This window comes from Danio rerio, chromosome 16 (genome assembly GCF_052040795.2).
Source record: "Danio rerio strain M-AB ecotype USA chromosome 16, GRCz13ab, whole genome shotgun sequence".
Taxonomy (NCBI): Eukaryota; Metazoa; Chordata; class Actinopteri; order Cypriniformes; family Danionidae; genus Danio; species Danio rerio.
Window position 1 is genome coordinate 37,570,044 of NC_141036.1, and position 27,350 is coordinate 37,597,393.

The following is a 27,350-nucleotide window of genomic DNA, read 5'->3' on the forward strand; positions in this document are numbered from 1 at the left end:
CTGTCTCGCATTTTGCCAAAGGTGTTATCATTTATGAGAAATAAAACACGCACTGAAAACAGTACTCATGTGCTATCATTGTCCACACAACTGAAATGGGGACACCTTTTGTTTTATGATTTTTATAACTTCATTCATTCATTTTCTTGTCGGCTTAGTCCCTTTATTAATCGGGGGTCGCCACAGCGAAATTAACCGGCAACTTATCCAGCAAGTTTTTTACGCAGCAGATGCCCTTCCAGCCGCAACCTATCTCTGGGAAACATCCACACACACATTCACACACACAACACTACGGACAATTTAGCCTACCCAATTCACCTGTACCACATTTCTTTGGACTGTGGGGGAAACCGGAGCACCCCAAGGGAACCCACGCGAAGGCAGGGAGAACATGCAAACTCCACACAGAAACACCAACTGATCCAAGGTTCGAACCAGTGACCCAGCAACCTTCTTGCTGTGAGACGACAGCACTACCTACTACGCCACTGCCTCGCCATTTTTATAACTTATTATAACAAATTCTTAGTTACTAAATAAGTTGGAAGAGCAAAAATAAAATGAACAAATGTTCACTGAAACACTAGAAATAAACGTTGAAATCTAGCTTTTTTTTTTGCTCAAATGACACTCTAAGATTATGTTTTTTTCCTTAATAAACTTTTAAAATGTATGTCATAAATTAAATGTGGTAGATATGCTTAAATATTTTTCAATTTACTCACCTGTTAATTTCCTCAGCTGTAAAACTCACTGTATCGTTATGGTCCAATTTAATTTGCTACACGAATCTCAAACGTTGTCCAAATAAGTAAGTGTTCGTTGATCATTTTGAAGTTTAAGTTATAAATTTTACCGAAAATCTAAAGAGTCGAATCTTTTAAGTTCATTAGATCAATCTAGTTCACGCCTGCAGTTCAGACAACCGTTTTAAATGATTCATTGACGAAACATTCAACAGACACCAAATCCAGTCACGTCGGCTGCATTCTCTTTAAGTGGATTATCGATACGTAAGTAACAATTTAAATACTCGACGTTTTTACATATAAAACTATAACATGAATTGAAATTATAGCACCTGAAAGCGCAATCACCTCACTTTCTAAAGTTTCCGCTTTGAATCGTAAAATTAACCGATGACATAAAGTAGACTAAGGGCGAAAAATACCTTTATTTTAAGAGACCATATGGTTCAATCACAAAGACAGTAACTGAGATGGCAAGTTATGTGCTATGTTTTACATTTATTTTATGTTAAATTTGTCTCGTTTAATTTGAAGTTCGGTTCGACGTTCGGTTTGTTGACAGTTGAGGGCGCCAGAGGACTGCAATTAAACTTCCATTAATGTTAAACAACATGGTGTGATGTGGACTATCATAAATTTATGGGACATTATACTACAAACATGCATGATCTGTTCCTAAAATAAAAACATAAATACAGTAAATAAAAAGTATTTAATCCCAAAAATTTCTAAAATAGTCCGATGGTTGATTTCTGTACGTCGTTCTGATGTCAAAACACTTTACAAATTTAAGTCTGTCATCGTCCTTGTCCTCAGCACAATTGAGCCTACAGCTTTATAGTTTTGTTTTGCTAAAATTGTTATTTAGAAAAAAAAACTTCAGAAATAATAAGTTTAAGTTGTTATCATTGACATCAATTGATTTAAAAACATGAAATTATAAATAAATTCTATTTTACAATTGTCCCCATGTTTCTGTCAGTCCTGTTACATTTGCATTAAATTTAACATAAAACTCGTGCAATACACGACTCGAAAGTGACATCATTTGACGTAGGAGAAGCTGACCATGATTAAGGAAGCTTTCTATCATTCAGTTGTATGATTTTTTGCTTGTTTTTGTATGATTTTTTGAGGACAACATTTTTTATAAGTGAAAATGTAAGTTTCTGGTAGAATGTATTAGTGTAGTATTCCTGTGCTGAGTTACGTCTAAAGCAGTTTAGTCTTTGATATCTCTAATCATCTATTATACTTTCTTCTCTTCATGTCCTTTTACAAAAAAATAAAAAATGACTGCGACTCATTAAACAAAAGGTACTCTACTTGACCGTCAATTAATAATAATGGTAATTCTACATTTTATTATTATTATTTAAATATATATAATTTTTCCAAGTGTTGAAGCTTAATTCAGTTTTATGAGAACACTATTGGCTCAGGCATCATTACTCGTGGAGTCTTGTTAAATACAAGCTTGAGTAACGCAGTTGTATCACATGAAGCCAATAAAAAGCAGATACGCCTCGCAGCTACTGTCAAGACTCATTATGAGACCTCCACGTCAATGCAATTTACTGGCAATAAAACACCGACAGCAGTTCTGTGCACTTCATTAAGCTTCTAATTTCTTGTAAAAATCCTTCAAATGGCTACTGCTCTGATGTGCTATAGAAATGTTGGTCAAAACTAGCAACTCGTCTTACAACTTGTGAAGGAATAATTAAACAATTCTGGTCAATTAGGAGTCTGTTTTAGATTTAAGTTTTTTTTTCTGAGTAAGTCTATTTTTATAAATGGCTGAAAAAAACAAGCATTCACAAGCCAATTATGCCTAATTACTTAAATTTTTACACTTGCCATTATCCTGAGGTACTGAATATAGGCATAATATGTATAATATAATTATGTATAATATTAATTAAGCTGTTAATTTCTAATAACCATAATGTTTGGGATGGATCATTAAGGCAGTGTGTTAATCTTTCAGACCCATTTTAAGGTCAATCCATTTAATACAAATATTGAGTCAGAAATATAAAATATTGAGTCTAAAAATAATACGTTTGAAAAAAAAAATTCATACATGCACAGCACAATTCACATTTACAAACTCCAATTCGTAAATTCAAATCACAATTAATAAATACAACACACAATTTGTGAAGTCACAAGTAAAAATCATAAATGTTTTCACCAAATGAATTGGATTTGTATATATTATGAATTGTGTTTTGATTTTACGAATTGGATTTATGTATTTCTAAATTGTGTTTTGAATTTAGAAACTGGAATTGTCTATTTCTAAGTCGTGTTTTGAATTTCACGAATTGGATTTGTGTATCTACGATTCTCCATAAACTGTAACAGATTAATATGAGATGACAATTAGTCATGAGTCACTATCAGAATTGATAAACTGATAAATTCAAGTGTTTATACCAAGTAACAAACGGCTCTATGTCAATAACAACCGCAGTAACATGAAAACTAGTTGTTGTAATATTTTTTTGTAATATCTTTTGAAAAGACTACAATAATCGGCAAAGGGAAATCTTGAGTCATAAAACATTTTACTTTGCCTTCATTTTAAGCATTTAAATAGTTTGTTCACCCAAATAAAAAAAATGCTGTTTTATACAGTTGAAGTCAGAATTATTAGCCCCCTTTGAATTTTTTTATTTTAAAAATATTTTCCAAATGTAGTTTTACAGGCGACGCGGTGGCCCAATGGGTAGCACATTCGCCTTGTTGATGGCCAAAAGGTTGTTGTTTCGAGCCTCGGCTGGGTCACTTGACGTTTCTGTGTGGAGTTTGCATGTTCTCCCCGTGTGTGTTTCATCTGGGTGCTCCGTTTTCCCCCACAAATCCAAAGACATGTGGTACATGTCAATTGGGTAGGATAAATTGTCTGTAGTATATGTGTGTGAATGAGTGTGTATGAATGTTTCCCAATGATGAGTATCCAGGCATGGATGGAAGGACATTCGCTGCGTAAAACATGTGCTGGATAAGTTGGCGGTTCATTCTGCTGTGGCGACCCCCGGATAGTCCCCGGTAGGGACTAAGCCAAAAAGAAAAGGAATGAATGAATGATGTTTAACAGAGCAAGGAAATTTTCACTGTATGTCTGATAATCTTTTTTCTTCTGGAGAAAGTCTTATTTCTTTTAATTTCAGCTAGTATAAAAGTAGTTTTTAATTTTTTAAAACACATTTTAAGGTTTAAAATTTATAGCCCCTTTAAACAATATTTTAAGAAAAAAGTTATTCAAACTATTATGTTTGGAAATATGTTGAAAAAATCTTCTCTCTGCTAAACAGAAATTGGCCCATGGTAATTTGATGATTTGGCCCGCCATCCCATCTGAGAAGAGAGGAAGAATGATGGGGATGGTTTAGATATTGTCATTTCCAATCTTATGTAACCTTTTGACTTATTGTTAAAAGCTTACTAAAATTAAATGTTTCAATGAAATATTGTAAATTAATCAGATTTAGTTTAATGTACATACTGTCCCCTGATAGATAGAGGACAATGCAGAGACTTTGGGGAGCAAATCAAAGCAAAGGCAGAGTCTGCTTGACTAATATATTCAGCAGTGAACTCCACAGTTTTTATTGCAATACATTTACATTTTAAAAGTTACAGTGAATTAGTTATTACAATTTAAAGTAATGTTTTTTTTTATTATTTATTTAAAATTTTATGAAATAAATTAGGAAATTATAAATGGCATCTTTAATGTAATACAGCTTGGTTTACTTACCTTCGGCCCACGGCTCATAATGATATTTGGTTTATATTCCTTTATACAAATAAGTCTGGGCACCTCTGGTTTAAACTATGGTTCTTTGTGATTAAGAAGTCGATTATTACCAGCACTTTGAGTTGAAAAATGATATACAGTGTAAACACTGAGGTCTTATCAATTCAATAGATCAGTCTGTGCACACACTATAAACATGTTTACAGCATTATTACATTGAATACACAGTCTCTACATATAGATAGTTGTGAGTAAGTAAATTCACAGCAAATTAAATTGTTTCTGTTAACTATCCCTTTGGGGGTGACATGGTGGCTTAGTGGTTAGCACCATCGCTTTACAGCAAGAGGGTCGCTGGTTTGAGTCCCAGTGGGGTCAGTTGCCATTGTTTGCATGTTTTCCCCGTGTTTGCGTGGGTTTCCTCTGGGTGCTCCGGTTTGACCCACAGTCCAAAAACATGCAGTATTGAATAAACTAAATTGGATATAGTGTTTGTGAATGAGTGTGTATGGGTGTTTCCCAGTACTGGGTTGCAGCTGAAAGGGTATCTGCTGTGTAAAACATATGCTGGAAAAGTTGGCGGGTTCATTCCGCTGTGGTGATCCCTGATTAATAAAAAGATTAAGCCGAAGGAAAATGAATGGATGAATGAACTAATCCTTTAGCTTTCCCCTAAAACTTTTGCTTTTAACCTATGGTCAAACAGATTTGCTGAAACAAGTGTGCTTGATAGTGCTGATTTAACCCACTAGATGTCGCCAATGTCTGTGAATTAGACCTGTATACGCTCTTCTTTCATTATGCCTAGTTATTGTTTGTCTTGTCTCTCTCTCACCCTTTCAGTGGCGACCAACATGCTAATGAAATGTTAACATCACACACTTGTACAATGAGGGAGAAACCAGCATGATGTACAACTGTAATTTGGCTGAATAGCAGCAGCCGAAATTGCTTTGCTTTATCAAAAGTGACGTGACTGCACACCCCACCTCCACCCCCCTTTTCTCAAACATTAATGACCAAACTTGGCTAATAATTGGGAACGCTTATCGCTCCACACCTCCTGCCCAGCTGCAACGTTGACACTGTTATGCTACAGTGCTAACACCAAAGTGACTGGAACTTTTCTGATGGCTGGTTATGCTAAGTTTAGAAAGTGCCACACTGGAGCGGAAACTGATAGACATTTGTCAGCTGCGCACTTGCTCTTATCTCGTGTCACCCAAGGAGATGAAACGACGCTCTGTTCCTTCCAAACAAAGCGGTGTGACTTGAGGAAAGCGCTCCGGTTGCCATTTCGCCAGGTGCTGGTTATTTTTTACATCAAGACAACGCTGTCTGGCAGCTCCGCGATCCAAGCGAGGTGTCCTGTGAGGAGAGATCTGTCTTACAGGAGCAGCGCTCTGATTGTGAATTAGGGACCTGATCCGCTGGCCTGTCCTACTCTGGTATGGATCAGAGGGAAGCAGTAGTCATACCTCAGCACTGTCAGGGCCCTCTTTTATTAGAGCGCTGCTTTGCCAACAAAATCCAACGCCAGACAGCCTCTAGTCATGACAGTAGGATTGGGGGGGGAGGGAAAAAAGGGGAAGTAAGGAGTGAGACAGGAGCGCCGGTCGGATCCTGTATTTTTTTTTTGTGTTGGGCCATCAGAGCGTGTCGAGCTGGGGCAGTCAGCCAGCAGCCGGCTAATGGGCAGCGCTGGGTCGACTGTGACTAAAGGAACAGCGACAGATGCCATTATCTCAGCCTCGTGCAGATACAGCGTCCCGGACATCTCAGCCCAGTGCCGAGGTTGCATGTGAGTGCTTGTTTAAACTTAATGGAACACGATGGATCGGGTAATCGGATGGTTCTTCTTCTCGTTGTCCGAAGCTGTGCACACACATACACACGCGAGACATGTCGCTCAACTCACCCGTTCCTCATTGCCTATTCACAGGCATCATGAAAAACATATTGCCGGCCTTCCGCCCTCATCAAGCTAGGGTTTAAAACATGTTCTTCTCGCATGGCCAGGGACGTTCTGGCGGTGGGGCGAGAGAGCGTGCGACCCAGGCTGCGAGAAGGAGTCATTAGGCAACATTTTTTGGGGGTATAACAAATGTGATCCGTGCTCGCTTTGGTGCAGTGATGTGGGACAGCTATATGGGTGTTGACAGTGGATTGGCACCCATCAAGTCATTTGCTGGAGTCTCCAGTCAGACGTGAAGCTGCCGAGACTAACCAGAGAAGGGAAGAACAGGCATATGCATTTGAATGCGGTTCCTCTTGCCCTCTTTCTTCCTCTACTTCCACTTCCTCCACAGGCAGTGGCAGATGAAGTGACCAGGCTGTCTTCCTGCCACTTCGACCGACTGTCTTCCTTCTTTCTTCTTGCTCTTTTGGTGTCTTGCAGGTTTATCCTGACACTGCTGGACTAATCAAAGACTCCTGAAGCCTCTCGTCCTTCAGTCCTTCACCCTAGAGTCCCCTTTCTCTCTCCTGTCCTCCATTCAGTGTCTTGTCGGCTCAGAACTACCTGCACTAGTGGGATGGCAGTCCTTACCGATATGCTATTGATGATGGTGACAGATCTTGGACATCCAAACCGACAAGATGATCGCTAAGATCTTGCATTCTCCTACATCTTTTGCAGCTACAATGATAGGTGGTCCAACTCCTACACATTCTCTCACAACTGTTGAGATCAGCGGGTCAAGAATTCGGCTGGCTAGGATGATCCATTGGAAAAAAGTATGTTTTTTTCATTGGCAATTTAGAATTTAGATGGCAAGCAAGATGTATATTGCTTAGCTCTATTTACTATATTTAATTTTTTGTGAATGCCCAATTTTATCCAAAATCACAATAACATATGTTTTAGTGTATTTATTATTACAATATATTTACTTCAAAATGTATGCTGTTTAAGTTCCATTTGAGGTCAGTACGATTTAAATATCTTTAAAAGAAAATTGGTGTTTGCAAGAATGCATGAAATCTTAAAAATTGTAAGATATCTAAAGAGTCCCTATTAGGGGTTTTTGCAAATAACTTTCATGCAGTGTGTAGAACAGCACAAAGTGAATAAAAACATCCAGCTGAGGTTTAAATCTGAAAGTGCACCGTGTTTAAAATCATTGATTCTTTAATGAAATAGTCAACTCGGTCGAATTAATGAATCGTGTTAGGTTCAAATCTTTTGGCTGAACGCGTCGATATTGTACATCACCAAATATGTAGTGTCGTATCCGGTAAAACATGAACGTGCCTTTCTCTTCAGACACTAGCAGTGCATGAGGATTACGCGACTAATCATGACACGAAGATGACAATCACTGACAGATGGAGATTTGGCTGTGAGGAATAAAAGGGTAATGTTTATTTTTTCAACAATACCACAGTATAACCTACCTAGTGCTTTTTTTGTTAATTCATTTTTCTGATTTTGATACAATAACCTACGCTGCAACGTGGGATTCGTTGACCGCTATTAAAGGAAGGAGCAGTCAGGACCATTATGTATAGGACTTTGTCGGACTTTGACAGAGACTTTGTCAGTAACTGTTGCAGTTCAAATAGACCAGTTTCTTCTTCCTCCGGATCATAACATGAAAGTGTATTTAAAATTGTTGCCTCGTTTTTTTGTATGTTGCAAAATATGTATTTAAAAGTGTGCTGTAACTTGTAATCACTCCGCGCAGCTTGTTATCACTTATCTATTGCAGATCAGTGCTTGTACTGTATCTCTCAGGTTTAATCTGTATAGGCCTTAAAAATTAAAAAAATGCATTTCTGAATTCGCAATCCTCTGCCGTTTGTCTTTGCTATGGCCAACATCAGCTGTTCCTTACACATGCGTGACTAATTTTCAAAATAGTTCAACTTTTGCCACTGTGTGGATTAATACTGAATGTGTGTCATTGTTATTACTTGGGGTTAGGTAACTGCATTGCTTTATTGCATCCCTGCATTGGACTGTCACATACTCTGCTACTTCATAACTGTGGTGGGCGTTTCTCTCTCGCGCGTGCTGAACCCAGTCGACCAATCGCAACAGACAGGGTCATCAGACCAATCACAACAGATTGAAGAAGGGGTTTTGGAACAAATGAATCACTCAACAAATCATATGGGAGTCATTGGGATAATCAGGTCAAAATAAATGCACACTATAAGACAATGAAAGTGTTTTTTGACCTTGTATGCACATCAGGCTGTTGTTCGAGACCCCCAAAACCAAAATATAACCTTTTATAATGCATAATAAGGGCTCTTTAACTTAACCAAATACTTTATACTGTATATTAGGGAAAAATCATATTCTTGTGATGAAAATCAGGCTGTAAAAAAAAATTTACATGTGAACACCAATATGCTGATAGCTAACCCTCACCCACCCCATCTACAAATTTGCATCTCTATATCCAAGTGCTTAATTTGTTAAGTCATATGTCAATATATAAAAAAATCATTAAAAAACTAAAGAGTATTGCAACATTTCAGTAGGAAAGCCTACAGCTCATATATTGCTCTCTCTCGAGATGCAACATTTTGATTGTACTACTTCTGCTGCCCAAGATAATAACGCATTCTTACAGTTCTCTGGTTCAAGAAAGCGTCTGAATTTGCAGTATGTTTCCTCTTCCTTCAAAGCAGAATGTTTGCTCTGTCTGGATGTGCTTAAATCCACAGTAAGGATGCTTTTCTGTCACATATCACATGTGTGCACTGTAATAAAATGTCAGAAAGCAGGCTAATGCGTTTACATGCTGGGTGAAATCGCTGTAAGGGGCAATATCTAGCTGCGACGATACGTTTGTGCTTGAGCCATTTATAACCTTACTCTGATAAAAGAAAACAGGTCAACGACTTTACATGACCACATGCATTTCTTGCTCATTAAGCATAATCAGGTTAAAACATGCATGTAAAATGGACCACCTATGAAGTTGGGAAAGGACTGATCTTTAATTCTCTTCTGAGCTTTACACACATTTGCAATAAAGACATTGATTAATAAATGAAAATGCTTGCTGCCCCTTGGAAATATAGGCAGAGATTGTGAGCAGTATTTTACTGGAGTGTAAGAGTTGAGGACAGACACTACTGTGGTAATAAATCCCACAGAAACCACATCTCACACAGTAACACCTTTCAGACGGTCAGTAAGGGCATGGTCACTGCCAGAGCACTCAGCTGATTCCCTGAGAAATGTGGCCTACTCGAGCAGCTTCAAATGGCAATGCACAATATCACTTCCCAGTCTGTTTTCACTGGCCTGTGTTTATAACAGTATTGTAGTGGATATAAAAGCAAATCATCAATTAAAATGTTTAATTCAAAGAACTTTTTCATCTTCTGAAATTTTGTGTTGATTTCTTTTTGTAGACTTAATGTGAACGGCATCAATCAAAATGTTAAGGAATTTTAGATGCGGTTATACCATGCATGTAAAACAGGGTTTGTTAAGAAAACACGCAGTGACCAAAATTAGAGAACAGCAATTATGATGAATGCTAGAAAATAACCATGATGTTTTCCATAATAACCAAATCAATGAAACTCACTTTAATCAATGTAGTTAACTTTGGACCAGTAATTAAACCTCACAACATGATTTTCTTCTGCTTATGGGAGTTTTGGTCACTACAAGGCGACCTCTTAGTTCAAATTATCTTAAAAGACAGGGCACTGTATGCTGAGACACTAGATAATAGTTGAATGTGTTAATAACATTGTAAAGATACAAAACTCTAGAAATCTCATATTTGAAATTATCAGCTTTTCTGTGGCTAAAAAAAGTCTTCCTTTGGCCTTCATCTGGACAACCTGCGGTCAGAGGGTTTTTATTTACTTTAGAGTATCTCACAATCTTTCAAAGTCAGTGAAAACTGGAAAATTAAGCTGCTAGTTAAAGAGAGCACCTGTTATGCTCCCTTTACAAGATGTAAAATAAATAGTGATGTCAAGTTTCAGCTCAAAATACCGCACACACATAAATTTTAATGACTATTTGACTATCCAAATCCAAATTGTGCCATTTTGAGAACTGTCACTCTAAATTAAAATAATAAAATAATAAAAAAAACATAATTTTTTTAAAGGGGGGAGGAAATACAAATGCATGTGCATCAGCATAGTGGCAGATTCAAACAGGACTAGTGTTATCTCTGTGAAATTCTTTTATGTCAAAAGAAGTGACTCTTCTTAGTTGCTTCTTAGTTGCTAACATAATCTTTAGCAGGTGAAAAATCCAATGGCAGATGACTACATTTCACTCAGGGCAGTTTATGCTAATGAATAAGAGATTGTCATGAATCAGCGATGAATTTGCTCTTTAGTGTTTGGACTCTCAGTAATGATTTCAAATCACACTGAACTGAGCTAAACTGAACTGAACTTAAACACTAAAAACTGAACTACACTGTTCCAGTTACTATGACCATTTATGTGAAGCTGCTTTGACACAATCTACATTGTAAAAGCGCTATACAAATAAAGCTGAATTGAATTGAAATGAATGGGTGGGGCTTTCTCCCTCTGATGACATGTACAAAGGGAGGATGTAAATCCTGCAGACTGTTTTTATCAATTACGATTATTAAAAATAGAATTCATTTTTGTAATTAGGGGCTGGCTATATTCACTCATTGTTGCCACACAACTATGTTTGACCCCCTTATGAAAGAGATTTTTGCATAATAGGTCCCTCTTAATTAGTGGTTGTCAGATAATTGTGGAATTTACCACTTGTGGAGGATGGAATTGGCTCAGATTAAATCTTTTTCAGATATTTAAGATGTTCATGCTGTGCTTTAGAATATATGTAACTCATAAAATATGCTTTAAAAATGTTGCTTACTTTTGTTAGAAAAATTTCCAAGCAGTGACCTCAAAATTTAGGATGATGTTTTTTATGTCAATCGTATTTTGCTGCCGGTGGGTTTACAAATATTGAAAGTGGGCTGGAGGGCTGAAAATGAACACCACAGCTCAACAAGTCAAATATGCTAACCGCTGTAAATGACAGAGACATTGCTACTGTATTCTTACTGTACAGTACCACATGTGCCTCTCTTGGTCCAGTGAATCCATCAGCAGAATTTTATACATCAGCCCAAAGGTTATAATTGAGCAGCCAGTTGTGCAAGTGCATGTCAGATCTCTGGAAAACATACCGTTTTCATTGATGCTCTTTTTGCTGGATTTAAAAGTGATGACTCCCAGCTTTTTTTTTTCTTTTTTTTTTTTTGTACGTGATGGTGTTTGCTGCAACTGTCAGGCTTAAGACCTTCGCCGGATGACGGATAGAGAGTGTGAACGACTGTGGAGCAAGAGAAGTGACAGTTGGAGACCTGCTGCTGTGGGCACAGTGTGCGTTTGAGAGTGCTTACATAGCAGTGAAGCTGCAACCTAAGCAAGAGCAAAGGACGGAGAGAATTACAGCAAAGACTGACTGCACAAATGAAATATAGATCATGGAGAACAAGAGACCTAAACAAGATATGCTGTGAGCTGGGCCTAAAATTAAGACTCTGCAAGTACAAAATGCTAGTGCAGTTTGTGAATTTTTATTGTCACTTGCATGGTAACCTTTTGTTAATTTTGTAATTAGAAATATGTATTCTAAAGCGCAGCACTGTCAATTTAAGAAACCCTAAAGTTAATGGCTCTCCATTATGTGCTTTATTTTTTATGTGTATTATTGTGCTTATTTTATGGACATTTTTGCTATCCATGAGTCAGGGTGAGGAAATTATCAAAGGATAATGCAAATTTGGTTATTTCGTCCCAGACTGGAGCTGTTTTAAAGTTGGAATGAAACTGAAGTTTGAATGAAGTGACTGGAACAAAGATTTAGATTGTTCATTTTTCTGCTATCATGATGTATATTTGATTGAGAAAAAAATGTTGGGTGCTGCATGATTTTGTTCTTCGGGAATCAATGGAACCATTGTAAGATAACCGTTGCTAACAAAATGCAGGTATGCAAGTTGTTGAGGATTACTGTCAAACGGATTCACCATCGGCAAGCTCCCACTTGTCCAGATTTTTAGATGGCTGATGATGAGAACTAGGATGCACAATATATTGTTTCAGCTGCAGCATCAATAACGCAATGCGTGAGTCTACAATAGTCACATTGCATGGATTTGTAATTTAGTCTGGATTATAGTTGGCAAGACATTTCAGTTACAACATTCATTCATTCATTCATTCATTCATTTTCTTGTCGGTTTAGTCCCAGTATTATTCCGGGGTCGCCACAGCGGAATGAACCGCCAACTTATCCAGCAAGTTTTTACGCAGCGGATGCCCTTCCATCCGCAACCCCTCATTGGGAAACATCCACACACACACATTCACAAACACACTCATACTCATACAATATGGACAATTTATCCTACCCAATTTACCTGCACCACATGTCTTTGGACTGTTGGGGAAACCGGAGCACCCGGAGGAAACCCACCCGAACACAGGGAGAACATGCAAACTCTGTAGCAACTTTTATTAAGAGTAAAATATGTATTGTCCCTATAGATAACTATGAATGAGATTGCAATGCTATTTTAGTGCCTGATCTATAAAATGCCCCCAGTTTGCATTTCAGAAATCTGGTCACCATAGCATGAGGTCAAAGGAGGGGAAATAGGAATGGCAGTAAATCTACTGCAAGTGATGCTGGTTGGTTATGTGATGAAGTTTTTTATACTACACATACATAAACTTCTTACTAGGAATTCTCGGATCAATCAGCCAGAGATCGGTATCGGCCGATAAATACGTTTGATGACTTGATCAGCACACTGTCAGCAAAAAAGTTACAGGAGCTGTCACTGGGGCATTAATTTTTCCAAAAGGTACCTATTTGTAACTGAAGGGTCCATAATGGTACCTCAGAGGTACTTTTTAGTTACATTTGGGCACTAATATGCACCTTTGAGGTACCACTGTGGACTATTTGGGTACAAATATGTATCTTTTAAAAATTTTAAAGATACAAAAGGTACCTTTATTTCTGAGAGTGTACTTGCTGATCTGGCTGATCTCATGAACCGATTGCAAGTGTTATGAGTTTACAAGCAGAGGAAGATGCAAGTGTGCACCCGTGTTATACATACATTAGTGTGAGAGATCACTGCGCTTTCAACACAGCAGCTAAAATACAGATGTGGTGTAACCACTGTTTATACAGTGAGCCTATTGGCAACTTACACGAGTGATGGTCAATTTGTTGCAAGTGCAACCACTGTATATCCAGTGTTTTGAGCTGCTGTGACGCAAGCGGAGCGGTCACCCTAACTAGTATCCAACCGAATAACTTCCCCTGCAAGCTTAGAGAGTCTACCGCATATTCATAGTGGCTCCGTGACACCTGCAAATTAGTTAAAAACTCTGGAAATCATGGCGATGATAGTGAATGAGCAAGAGAACAGATTGCGAGAGGAACAGTGATGTTCTAAGCATTACATTTCATTCACTCATTTTCTTTTCGGCTTAGCCCCTTTATTTATCTGGGGTCGCCAGTGGAATGAATCACCAACTTATGCAGTATATGCTTTATGCAGCGGATGCCCTTCCGGCTGCAACTCAAGCATTACATTTGTTAGGTTCAATTAATAGAGCAGTAAAGAATCACTGCTAATCTCTCTTTCTCACTAAAACCTGGCTGGTAATATTAGATAAATAAAACAAACTTGATATTTATTAGTTAAAAATAATATTTTTTACATAAATATTTAATAAAATACCTTTTTGTAATTTACTTATTGCAATAAACAGTAGTTTATAGGCCTTTCAGTAAAGAAGTAATGGAAAATTAACTCTTTTTTTGATTGAGACATTCTTCTTTCATCATTTGCAATGTTTCCAAATTGCATTGTTTGTAATTTTTCTTACCATTTTTTAAATCAGTTTTATCTATTATTTTCCGAAAAGCTGCTCTGGCCATGACATGTTCATGTCTAAATGGTTATAAGAGATGTGTTTAAGGGATTATATGAAACACCTTTATTTTTACTCTTAGGTAAAGCAAGATCTCCAATGACGCTTTATGCATTGTAAAGCTAAAGAGCATCAGAATCGGTACTCTGTATTGGCCGGTCACCATTTGACCAAGTACCAAGGAATTGGTACTTGTATCAGCTGCAAAAATCCTAATCAGAGAATCCCTAGTTATTACAGCAATTAATACAATATTGTAAATTTAAAATAGCCATATTTAAAAAAAAAATTATAATAAAACCATTTTCATCACTGGCATTTGCTGCAAGTCATCTAACTTTTTTAAATTGATTTTCCCCATTAATGTCTGTAAAAGTTTCTTAGGTCATCAGGGTTGACAGGTTTGGCAAAATGTTAGATTCAGGCCTCGGCTGTGAGCATAAATGTATATGAGACAAAAGCAGGATGGATGCAGCCGGCTTCACATAGAGACATCTTGGCTTAAACTGTAAATGCAGTTTCTGCTAGACAGTTTTGTTTTAATGTTGCTTTATGCTTTTTCTTGATTGCACACACTTTCTTCCTTTTTCTCTGCAAGTCAAGAGTCGTGCCGCCCTTTCGTTATTTGAGCTTTGGATCTTTACCAGTAGATTCCCTCACTCTGATTCTCATTTAAATCTTCACCATTGTCCAAGAAACATGAACTGAAAAAAATATCAAACACAAAAGAGCCATTATTCGCTTTGGGTGAAGGTGATGTCTCAAGGATGCTGAATAAACTTGCTGGTTTATTGTTTTTTTTTCTTCTTTTTCTTGGATTAACCTTTGATGTCAAGCAAAGTTGTGACCTTGTCTTTCAAAGTTTCCAGGTTTTGGAGCCTTTCCGCTGTTTTCTCTTGTCAAGGGCAATCACAGCATTGTGCCAACACCTGTGGTGATAGGGCGGTTTTACTGTGTGAAAACATTTTGTACTAAGAGCAAATCAGACAGGACAAGCACCCCTGGCTATTAGCTTTTAATCCTATGGCCTCGTTTCTCACTCCCTCGCTTTCTCTTCTCTTTGGATCTCTTTTATTCTTTAGAGTTTGGCTGTACTATTTTTGAAATGAATTGATATTCAAAGTTTTTCTTCAGTTCTTTCGGAGTCACTTTTGTTCTTTGTGTTAGAAAGTTAGAAAGTTCCCCTTAGGTAATGAACACAGATCACATTTCGCCATAAATATTACACCCATTGATGGTAGTAATGTGATAGAATTAAGAATTATATAACAAAAAAGAGACATTTTTTATGTAGCTTGGAAGTAATGTTAAAACTAGAAATAGGATTTTTTGTAAAATGTCATTTTCACATCTATGCTTTTGATTAATTACTTTTTGAAACTATGGTACAATAAATTATATAATATATTTTTAGTGATGCTCCGATCAGATTTTTGCAGCTGATACCGAGTATTGATACTTTGTCATGGTGATCGGCCCAGACAGAGTACTAATTCTGATACTTCAAGCTTTGTAATGCCTTAAGCACATTTTTCCTATTAGATCCTTAAGTGGAGAACTCTCCTTACTTAAGAGAAGTAATAAAAGATGCTGCATATAATCCCCTAAGTAAATCTCTCTTAATAATTTAGGTGTGAACATGACATGGCCAGAAGCAGCTTTATAGAACATAATAGATATCACAGATATAAAAATTTGGTAAGAAAATTTACTAACAATGCAATTTGAAAACTGCAAATGATGAAAAAGGAATTCAATGTCTAAATCAAGAAAGATTAGAGTGCATATTTGATGCATAAGAAGTCAAAATGCACCTATTAATCCATTACTTACTAAAAGGAAATAGTTCTATAAACTACTGTTTATGGCAATAAGTACATTACAAGAAGTTATAATATTAAATATTCACGTTAAAAACAATTTAAAGTTAGTTTTTTAATTTATCTAATATTTCCAGTCATGTTTACAATATTGTCAAAAACACAAAACTTTCTGTTCTTATATGTAAAAAGGCCTAAATACATGCATTAGCTGCTATATGTAAACCCAGGTACACTCATGCATCTTTCGCTTGTAAACATGTAAACACACATTTGGGATTGGTTCATGAGATCGGCCAAATTAGCGAATACCGATTGAGTCATTAAATGTAATTATCGGCCGATACTAATCTCCGGCCGATCGATTAGACCATCCACAATATTTTTATATTAATGTATTACAGCAATTCAATTTTTTAATTAAAAATAATTAAATTACAGTTACAAAACATGTACAGGAGAACAGTGTGTATAGTTATAAGTAAAAAAATATAGACAGATGTATGAGGCAGCATTTTTTAATCTATAATAATAATAATAACTAACAATGCTCAATATTACAGTTTATACTGCATATATATTGCATTTTCGAACAATTAAATGTAAACTTGGTGTGTAGAAGAAATATTTAGGATCATTCAGAATCATTGACAAATCTTAAAGTTCATTCATTCATTTTATTTCGGCTTAGTCTTTTTTTTAATTAGGGATCGCCACAGCGGAATGAACTGCCAACTATTCTATCATTTATTTTACCCCTTCCAGCTGCAACCCAGCACTAAGAAACACCCATATCCTCTTGCATTCACACACTCACACTTACACTACAGCCAGTTTAATTAATCCTGTGTGGTAAACCAGAGCACTCGGAAGAAATCCACGCGAACAAGGGGAGAACATGCAAACTCCACACAGAAATGCCAACTGGCCCAGCTGGGACTTGAACCATTGACTTTCTTGCTGTAAGGTGACAGTGCTAACCACTGAGCCACCATGTCACCTATAACTTTTTAACTTATAAGTTTTTAAGCTTTAAAATCCTGTATGGTAACTATAAAGCTGGGATGTTCGAAAAGATGAAGTCTGTGTGCCACAACATTTCCTTGAATATTTTACATCAAATGTTCAATCTTATGCCTGAAACCAAATGTCTAATTGTAAATTGACCATGAACAGTCTTCAAATCTTAGCTAGAAACTGCATAAGCACATTCCACTCTCTTCCCCTCACTGATGCTTCTTCAATATGAAGATAGGCATGATTTCCACAAGTAGCTGTAATTGGTGTGCAATTTACTTTTTTTTTTGCTTCCTTTAGCAATTACATCCATTACTTTTCAAGTCACAATGTCACAAACATGGAGAACACAAAATGAAATTCATTATTTGCTTATTACTGGATGCGATGGGCTTTTAAGTCTGTCTAGAACATGATGTGTACACTTTAAAAATAGTGTTCTCCTTCCTCCGCTATTTCTTTAGTATGTTACCCTTTATCAGATATGGTTATCCATGTTCTTAAATCTGTCAGATGCAATATATTTTTCTGACGTGGTTTTTGAACATGAAAGGCGACATATTTAAACAAGATCACAGCATTTACTGTAAACCATTTGATGTGTTCTATATGCCAGACAGTTAAAGGCTGTTTCTGATTATTTATTTATTTTTTGCACCTGACAGCTGTTTTTTGAAGAATGCTAAGTTGCTTGTTTTGCGGTGATGTGTAATTTGTCGACTGAGGTGCTTCTCGGAGACTGTGAGCGGTTGATGTCAGGAAAGATAATGTTTTCATAACTCACAGACTCAAAGAATGTACTGAGGGTGTGGTGAATTTTTCTGATGAGTGCTTCATCTCTGTTTTTTGAAACACCCTTTCTCTTCAGGGTTGAGAGTGGAGGAAGATAAAAAAAAAAGATGCAAAGCAGAGTGAATGGATGGAGGTGCAGAGTGAAGGAGAAAGAGAAGCACATTCAAGGTATGTAAGCACCTCATTGATTGTGGGCTCCCATGATCCCCCCTCATCACAGAACAGGGCTCGTAAAATCCGGTAGCCTGGTGTCTCGGAGCTATTGTTTTTTTTAGTAGGGCAACCAAAATCTGTCTACACACTGCCCAGCAGAAGGAAAAATGTATTTCAATGCCTTTGCATGAACTCACAAAGTGGATAATTATTTATGTGTTGTGCTGCTGATACGGCAGCAATAAATCCACTTGTTGATAAAAAAAAGAGAAAAGCCACAAAATGATCATCTACCTTCCAAATATTGCAGTTTTTCTATCAGTTTAATCGCTTGTTATGTACTGAAATGCACAGCACTGAAGCACACAAACACTCGTCGCTCGCTCAGAGATCACACCGACATAGGATTCTGATACAGGAATAGCCTGAGCTAAGTTTTAAATGTAATAATCATATGTTTCGTATTTAAATCACATTAACTTGTGTCTATAGCAGCAGCATAAACAGAGCAGTCTGATTATACCTTATGCTCCAAATAATGACTTCTACAAAGTATAAAAAATACATTTATTCAGGGTTAATTAAAAAAAATTAAATAAAATTTAAATTAATTATTCATAACATTAATTTCTTACCTCAGAATTGTACAGAACTGTACAGGTTAATAGGACATGTCTTTTATTGGGTTAGTGAAAAAGCAGTTTAACATCATTTTAGGCCTGTCTAAGTTATGCAAACTTCAAATATATATTTTTATGCAATATTGAGATTGAGATACGTTGGTTAGTCATTCAGACTGTAACAAAAAAATGTTCATTTTAAAATTAATTGAGTGCATGCATCTCCATGGAAAGCATATGCTGGAGCACGTGCAGATCAGATGTGCTTAAGAAAGATAGAATACATGTTATAAGTTAATAAAGATAAGTTAATGTTATCTGTCTACCTTTCGCAGTTATTCAACAGGATCGATAAACAATTGGCAGTCAGCTTGTAAAAGGAAATGTCTGTTTATTTTTTTATTTTTTTGACTTACACTTAATGTATAAATAATCTTCATTCATTCATTTTCTTTTCGGCTTAGTCCTTTTATTAATCTGGGGTCGCCACAGTGGAATGAACTGCCAACTTATCCAGCATTTGTTTAACGCAGCGGATGCCCTTCCAGCTGCAACCTATCACTGGGAAACCCTGGGAAACCCATACACACTCATTCGCACACATACATACACTATGGACAATTTTTTTGGCTAACCTAATTCACCTATATCACGTCTTTGGGGAGAACATGCAAACTTAACACAGAAATGCCAAATGACACGACCGAGGCTCGAATCAGCGACCTTCTTGCTGTGAGGCAACAGCACTACCTACTGTGCCATCGAGTCGCTATAAATAATTTTAAGAATGTATTTTCTATTTGAGCTACCCTAAATTTATATTCGGGCTACCAAAAACTGAAGAGTGCCTGTGGGAAGGGCTACCAGGAATTTAGACATTTTACGAGCCCTGCAGAAGAATAAATTAGAATTAGAAAAATAATTAAAAGTTAAAATGATTTAAAGAGTTTTAAAATTGCTTAAGAAGAGAGGTCAGGGTATATGTCAAGAATTCTTTTGTTTAAAAAAAAGCACATTTTGAGGAAATGTAGTGAATTTGACATCTTGAGGTTTGTAGTTGAACAGAATTTTGTGTTAATCAAGTTTTGATTTTAATTAGTTCATTCATTAACCATGGTCACTGTTAAACCGCTGGATAGTGTTTGCCTCACTAAGTCCAAATCTGTGTTGTAAAAATGACCATGGTTTCAATGGTAAAAAAAAAACTGAAAATGCTAAATCTTTAAGCTGGTTAGCAGTAAGTTTACTTCATATGTTCAGTCAATAACTGTAAATTGAGATTCCCAGTATTCCCTGCATGACACTTAACCTTTTATGTTTTTTTAATTGATGTTTTTCTGTTGTTAAGTTTTTCTTTTCCTCATCAGAGTTATCATCTAAATTTTGATAAATAATGTTTATTGCATTACTTGAATTTTATTTATGTTAACATGAATATGTTTAGGAGCTGTGTAAATGATACTGATCGCTTTCTTTAGTGTTTTTTTATAATTACGTGTGAGAATGTTATTGGAGATGAGCCTATAACTTTTTCATCCCCATCTTCTTACGAATATGTTTTTATCTGTGTAACAAAAGTACCTTGTGTAGGTGTTGGTACTTCAAAATACTCCTGTACAATACACCCCTAATAAAATAGTTTAGCATAAAAATAATGTATACATATTTTTTTTGCATTTTACCGTAAAATTCTGGCAATGAAAGCTATTTGATTACCATAATTTTATTCATTCATTCATTTTCCTTCGGCTTAGTCCCTTTATTTATCAGGGGTCGCCACAGCTGAAATGCCAACTAGCCCGAACAGGACTCGAACCAGCAACTTCTTACAGCAATGCTAACCACTGAGCCGCATGTTACCTCTGTAATTTTAGATATTTTTAAATTACAGTGCGTGTCAAATCAAGTTTATTATCACTTTCCTAATAGCGAGGTGTAATTTAATGGTGCCATATGCTCATCCTCCTTTCCACTCCTCTCTTCATGTGATGGAGATACAGGACAGTGAATAAGCCGAGGTGTGGGTTGAGGAGGCGCAATATAGGACGAAGGTCAAAGGGTGCAAAGGGTTTAGCAGGGGGTGTAAGGTAAAATACAATTAAAACCAAGCAGGGAGTCAAGGGGAGTGACCCAGGTGAGAGCACCGTGTGTGTGTGACACATAATGAAAGGTTGAATCCTCCGTCGCGGAGATGGCATACCAAATCAACTCACCCTGGGAGAGAGAAGCACCGCGAGAGAGGGAGACCGAGAGGAGGGGGACCCGGAGAGCGAGCTTGCCACGGGGCTGAGTGACAGAAATTAATAATTAGTGACAATGATTGACAGCGCACTCTCCATCTGCGGCCCGCCGCTGCCTCCGAGCGCTTGCCTCCGCCGGCGACCGCGGGCACAATGAGCTCCGGCGGGATTCTGAGAGACGCCGGTGATTGACAACTGCCTCCTGGAGAGACGGGGACAGCCAGTGTGTGGAGGGCTGAGGAGGAGGAGGGGACGCTCGGGAGGAGGAGAGGAGGCGGTTTGGTCAGGATGAAAAACGAGAAAGCTTTACCTCAGTGCCAGTCCGTGCGACTCGACCCACCTCCGCGCCACTCCTCAACGCGATGAACGCGACGCAGCCGTTATGCAAAACACTCGCGCGCTCTCCGGGGAGGAGGAGAGGAGCGCGGGAAGAAAGAAGCGCTCAAACAGGGACAAGAGAAGAGTTTGTGTGAAAGGGAAGGGTCAGGGAAAATTAGCCAGCTGTCTGATGTGTCTCCTCTTGTCTCTCAGACAGGCTCATTATTGTGCAATTATTTAGCCTTCGTCTTATCGGTAATTTCAGTAATTGTACAAAGCAAAGGGGACTTAAACAAGCTTTCATTATAAAGACATACAGATTCATATTCATATTGATACAACATCAGCACTTCCTATTATATTCTATTGTAAATATGTCTGTTCTTTGTTCTTGGTTTTAAAAACTTACATAAAGTAAATGAGACCTGCAATTATTTAGACCTCATGACAGGCGGTTTTCATATGACAGTGATAAGAGAACTTACATTGTTTTCTGTTGTGTTTTTGTTTAAGATTGGAATTAACTTCAAACTAAAGAGTTTTATATGCTGTGTCTGAATGTGAATGTTAAACTTGGTGTACCTCAATAAAGCAATCTAGCAAAAAATAATAATTGAATAATAATTTAACAATAAAGCAAATTTTGCAATATTTTCTGCAAGTTTCATACTATTTTAATTTTATAAAACAAAACGTACAAAAGGGTTACTATAAATCTGTATTTTCAACACTCACCAGTGCTATATTCAACTTACGCTGTGTTGATCTTAAAAGGAGAGTGTTAAAAATTAACACTGTAATTAAGTACTGACATTAGTGTAGTGCAGAAACAACAACAAATAGTGTTGACTAGGTTTAAAAAGACTTGGTACTGACTAGATTTTAATAACAATAATGGGTGTTGAATTTACACTCAAAGTGTGAAAAAGTTAACATAATCAAGAGTGTCAAATTTACACAATAGTCTGGACACATATAGACTCTTTGCTGGTGTTAAATTTGATACTGTGAGTGTTCTTTTCACACCAGCGATTTTGCTGTGTACATATTGATTTTCTTGTGACTTGACTTGTTTCACCCTCATTTTTTTAGTCTCTATTGATAAAAGTGTCTTGTAAATGAATAAATATACATGTAAATTCATTAAAGCATCATATAAAGTTATTTATTGCTTACATCTTGCCATTAGCTTACCATTGTAAAATAAATATTCACATACATAATGTTCATTGTGTTGTTAAAAGATCAGAGAGCTTTTTTACATTGGTTTTGGGCTGTTACATTTAAGACAAGTTTGGTTTCATTAAAAGCATTAATTTACCTCACAAATGTCATCAAGTCAAGTTGATTCAGATGCTCTAGTAAAACTGACATTTGGGTTTGTGCATTGTCAGTATTTTACACTTGCATTGCCAAAACATTTGCATACAAATAAAATAGTGCAAAACAAAATTAGGGAAAACTTTGTTTGTTTATTCATTTAAATTTTTTTTTGAAAGGACTGTAATTGAAAAAGATTGAAGTGATAATTTTAACCCAACATTATCAACCAAAATCAAAGAGTATGTCTATGTTTACTGTACAAACACACACACACGCACGCATATCATGGGAATTAGAGTTTCTTTGGCTATGCTGGATTTAATAGGTGTGGGTTATTTTGTCAAGGTATGGAAACATTTCTATATGTAAATTAAAATATTGTTATTTAGAGATTTTTTTATTGCAGAATAATAAGTGACTGAAAATCAGGCTCATTGCACTGAATATTGAATTCTTTTTCTGACATAAAATGGTATTGCGTTGTCTATAAATATAAACAATAAATAAAATAAAATTATTATTATAAACAAAATCTTTTTTTGTTAAAATACAGTAAATTACTTTTTATTAATCTGAATTAAAAATACTCTCAGTAGTTTAATTAAACATAAAGATCAATCCTAAATCCACAGAAGCAGAAAAAATGTATTCACAATCCTGTCAGCATAATAAAATAATATTATATAATAATAATTCTGTAAATCAATGGTTCTCAAAAAGGGGGTCGGGACCCCTGGGGGGTTGTGGGACAATGACAGGGGGTCGCTTGGTGATTTCCAAAAGTCAAATAAATGTTATTAAACTTTTGGAGTTACCATAGTTCATCCATAACCCACAGAAGATAAAAATAATAGTTACATAAAAACTAGCACAATCGCACAGCACAACAAGAAGGTCACTGATTCGAGCCCTGGCTGGGTCAGTTAACATTTCTGTGTGGAGTTAGCATGTTTTCCACGTGTTCGCATGGATTTCCTTCGGGTGCTCCGGTTTCCCCCACAGCAAAGACATGCAGTACAGGTAAATTGGGTAAGCTAAATTGTCCGTAGTGTATGTGTGTGAATGAGTGTGTATAGATGTTTCCCATGGGTTACAGCTGGAAGAGCATCCACTGCGTAAAACATATGCTGGATAAGTTGACGGTTAATTCCACTGTGGCAAACCTGGATTAATAAAGGGACTAACCCAAAAAGAAAATGAATAAATGAATGAATGAGTTACATAAAAACAGCAAAATGCAAATAAAAAAGCCATCAGCCTTTAAATTATTTTTTTTCACTGGATTGTTTGTTTACGTTAAATAACAACACGGCAATGGCATCAGCTGCAGCAGATTGATTTTTATAGCTCCAGGTTAAACTTTCTGACACCTTTATGACAATTAAATACAATAAGAATGAATATAGGCCACAACTGAACATTGAGAATGATTTCCAAAATTAAACCAAGAATAGCCTAAACATTGTGCCCACCAGTCTCTTTAGGTGAAGTTCATTTTAAATCAAATTAATAAATGATTCTAAAAATTACACGGTTGTTAGACTGTTGCACTCTTTTTGTATTGTCAATATGCTTGTGTTTATATAGGTCTACTGTTGTGTGCACAACATTTGTATATTTATAACCACCTCTGAGGAATTTGGGGGTCACGAGTCACTGGCATCGATATTTTGGGGGTTGTGGGCTAAAAGTTTGGGAACCCCTGATGTAAATAATGGTCTACAATTGTAAAAACCCAGCTGTCAGTTATAGTGGAGCACTATGTGTTCTGACATCATCATGCATCAGTTCATATACGCACATCAGTTCAGATAAAAGAAAAGCAGCCAGACAAACTCTGACCTGTTGCACCCTCGTGGGGCCACACAGGTATCTGTGGCCCTTCTAGAGGGTGTTGTACAGAGGTCCAGCGTGTGGAGAGAATAGCCCAGTGGAATTTATCCAGTGCCATGCGTGCTTTAGCCTGCTTTGACATGGGCCGCTCTAATACATTCCAGCACAACTCCAGCCTGGAAAGAGGTCTCTAAGGCTTATACACACACACACATACACACACATGCACACTTGACCTCAAGGGAACAAAACCGGATTGCACAGCAGAGATAGTCCTGCTGGGAAATGATTCATATCAGTGAACATTATTGATTTTTCCAAAACGGGCAATTTTTTCCCTTCTGCCTTTGTTGTGTCTCTTTCTATTTTCCTCTCTCTCTCTTTCTCTCTTTCTTCCACAGCAGGTTACGCATCTGTTGTTTTCTGCTGTCAGATGTAGAGAACACCTGTCCATTGTACGATTATCTCCTTTTTCCTTTTGCTTTTGCTAGAAGAAGCACAATTGACTGAATTGTTAACATCATTGTACTGTTGTAGCATTTGAATTTCTTAGAAAGCATACACAAATGTTTTCTTCACTCAACTATATGGGTTTGTTTCAAATCAGGATTTTGCTCATATTGGTGTAGATGATGATGTTTTCTGATCCTCCTTAGGAATACTAAACTCTGCTCAGCTGTCAGCTTGGCACAGGCAGAAGAGCTCAATCAGAAGTGACTGCTGCTGTGTTCAGAAATGGATGGAAGTTGTTCAGGGTGAGGAGACCTGAGGATTGCTGAGATTGTCTGTCTTCTTGAGTTACAGGTGTTCATCCATTCTTCATCTCCAGAGAGGTGAGAGAGCTAAATGTACAATTAAGTTCTGTTCACGCTAAGATTGATAGCTAGAAGGATTACTACTGTATGACAAAACTGTTGGTGTCCACACCAGCAAACTTCTGTCTGTCTTTCTGTCTATATCTTCTGTCTGTCTGTCAATCCACTGATTACTTAGAAATTGTAGAACACACTGATTATAAATTACGTAATAAAAGGGTATATGTAGTTTTTACATAAACTACGTATACTAACACATCTCATGTTCAATTCGTAGTTTATATGAATTCATCTTATTTGTGCAATTTAGTACAATTTGCCTATCCCCCAATGATGGTTAGGTTTAGGGGTGGGCAGGGTGCCACGCCTTCTTTTTAAAATCATACATTTTTGTACGACTGTACTGACAAAAATTGAAAATAGTAATGTATATAAAGTACATTTAAATAACATTTTTACCTAAATTGTTTATTACATCTAAACTACCTGACAAAACAATAATAACTAATAACTTGACTTCTAGTTGATCATTTGAAAAAGTGGCAGAAGGTAGATTTTTCTAATGAATCATCTGTTGAACTGCATCACAAATACTGCAGAAGAGCTATTGGAACCAGCATGGACCCAAGATTTTCAAAGAAATCAATTTGGTGAAGGGAAAATCGTGGTTTGGAGTTACATTTAGTATTGGGGCGTACAAGAAATCTGCAGAGTGGGTTGCAACATCAACAGCCTGAGGTATCAAGACATTTGTGCTGCCCATTACATTACAAACCACAGGAGACGGCAAATTCTTCAGCAGGATAGCGCTCCTTCTCTTACTTCAGCCTCCACATCAAGGATCCTGAAAACAAAGAAGGTCGAGGTGCTCCAGGATTGGCCAGCCCAGTCACCAGACATGAACATTATTCAGCATATCTGGGGAAAGATAAAGAAGGAGGCATTGAATATGAATACAAAGAATCTTGATAAACTCTGGGAGTCCTGCAAGAATGCTTTATTTACCATTCCAGATCATACACAATATTAATTCTTTTTCCACTGCACCATGACTTTAAATTCTATAATGTACATTATTTCTGTTAAGTAACAAGACTTTTGTCTAAGCCAAGTCAGACCTTACTGTCCTAACTAAATAATTTAAAATCAAAGGATGATCATATTTTATTTTGGTAAAGTAAGCATAATCTAGAGGTATTTGCCTTTCACTTAAGCCACTTCTGATACCAAATTATCAACTATGAGTCAAGTTATTTGTTGTTCTTAAAACTTGGATAGATGACAAGACTTTAGTCAGGTAGTGCATTAACACAAAGAGAAACATAAAACATTTCATTCTTTGTAAGGAACTACTAAGTGTATGTCAGGTTTTCTCAAACTGAGGAGTTTTTGAGTTGATAAAGTGTATAATTTAATCATAACAATGTAAACCTAAAGTAAATGGTTTATTCAAAATAAAACATTTGAACACTAGAAGGGAAACATATTTTATTTGTTTGTCTGTGCATCATGTAACCAGAATAAAACTGAAACTAAAGTGTTGTTAAATGTTTGACAAATCAGCTTAAGTCATGGGTAATGTCAATATTTTACCCACAAATCACAAGTCATTCCGATATACTTGTTGAAAACTACTGCATTACTAGCATTAATAAACATGAAAACAACATTACTTTACATTACATATTACATTTGCATAACTTTTCCAGAATTGAATAAAAATTTTTAGAAGTGGTAATGAATTATTGTCACCAAATATGAAGAGCGCAAAGCATTTCACTCATTTAAATCACAATATGTAATACTGTAAACAAGAAAAGAAGTTACTGTAATCTGATTGTGTTTTTTTTTATGTAATACAATATAATTACAAATACTTTTTTTTGTAACCTGATTACAAAATCCAGATTACATGTGATCAGTTACTATATCCACCAATGTCTATCCAATTATTTGTCCATCCGT

The 27,350-nt window shown here is 36.6% G+C and overlaps 1 protein-coding gene and 1 long non-coding RNA gene across 3 annotated transcripts in view; one reads left to right on the forward strand and one right to left on the reverse strand.

Annotated features, from left to right (window-relative positions):
- The first annotated feature begins 947 nt into the window (after window positions 1-947).
- The window catches only part of LOC147833390 (uncharacterized), a 76,963-nt gene continuing 50,560 nt past the window's right edge, over window positions 948-27,350 (forward strand). For both annotated transcript variants that reach the window (XR_015511574.1, XM_087287329.1), the window contains exons 1-3: window positions 948-1,016; window positions 18,160-18,251; window positions 25,227-25,403. The gene's annotated coding sequence lies outside the window, so the exon portion shown is untranslated. The remainder of the gene's footprint in view (window positions 1,017-18,159; window positions 18,252-25,226; window positions 25,404-27,350) is intronic.
- The window catches only part of LOC147840339 (uncharacterized), a 328,044-nt gene continuing 305,561 nt past the window's right edge, over window positions 4,868-27,350 (reverse strand). Inside the window, exons 2-3 of the long non-coding RNA XR_015511671.1 lie at window positions 8,791-10,563; window positions 4,868-8,507 (exon numbers count right to left, since the gene is read on the reverse strand). This is a non-coding gene — a long non-coding RNA (uncharacterized LOC147840339). The remainder of the gene's footprint in view (window positions 8,508-8,790; window positions 10,564-27,350) is intronic.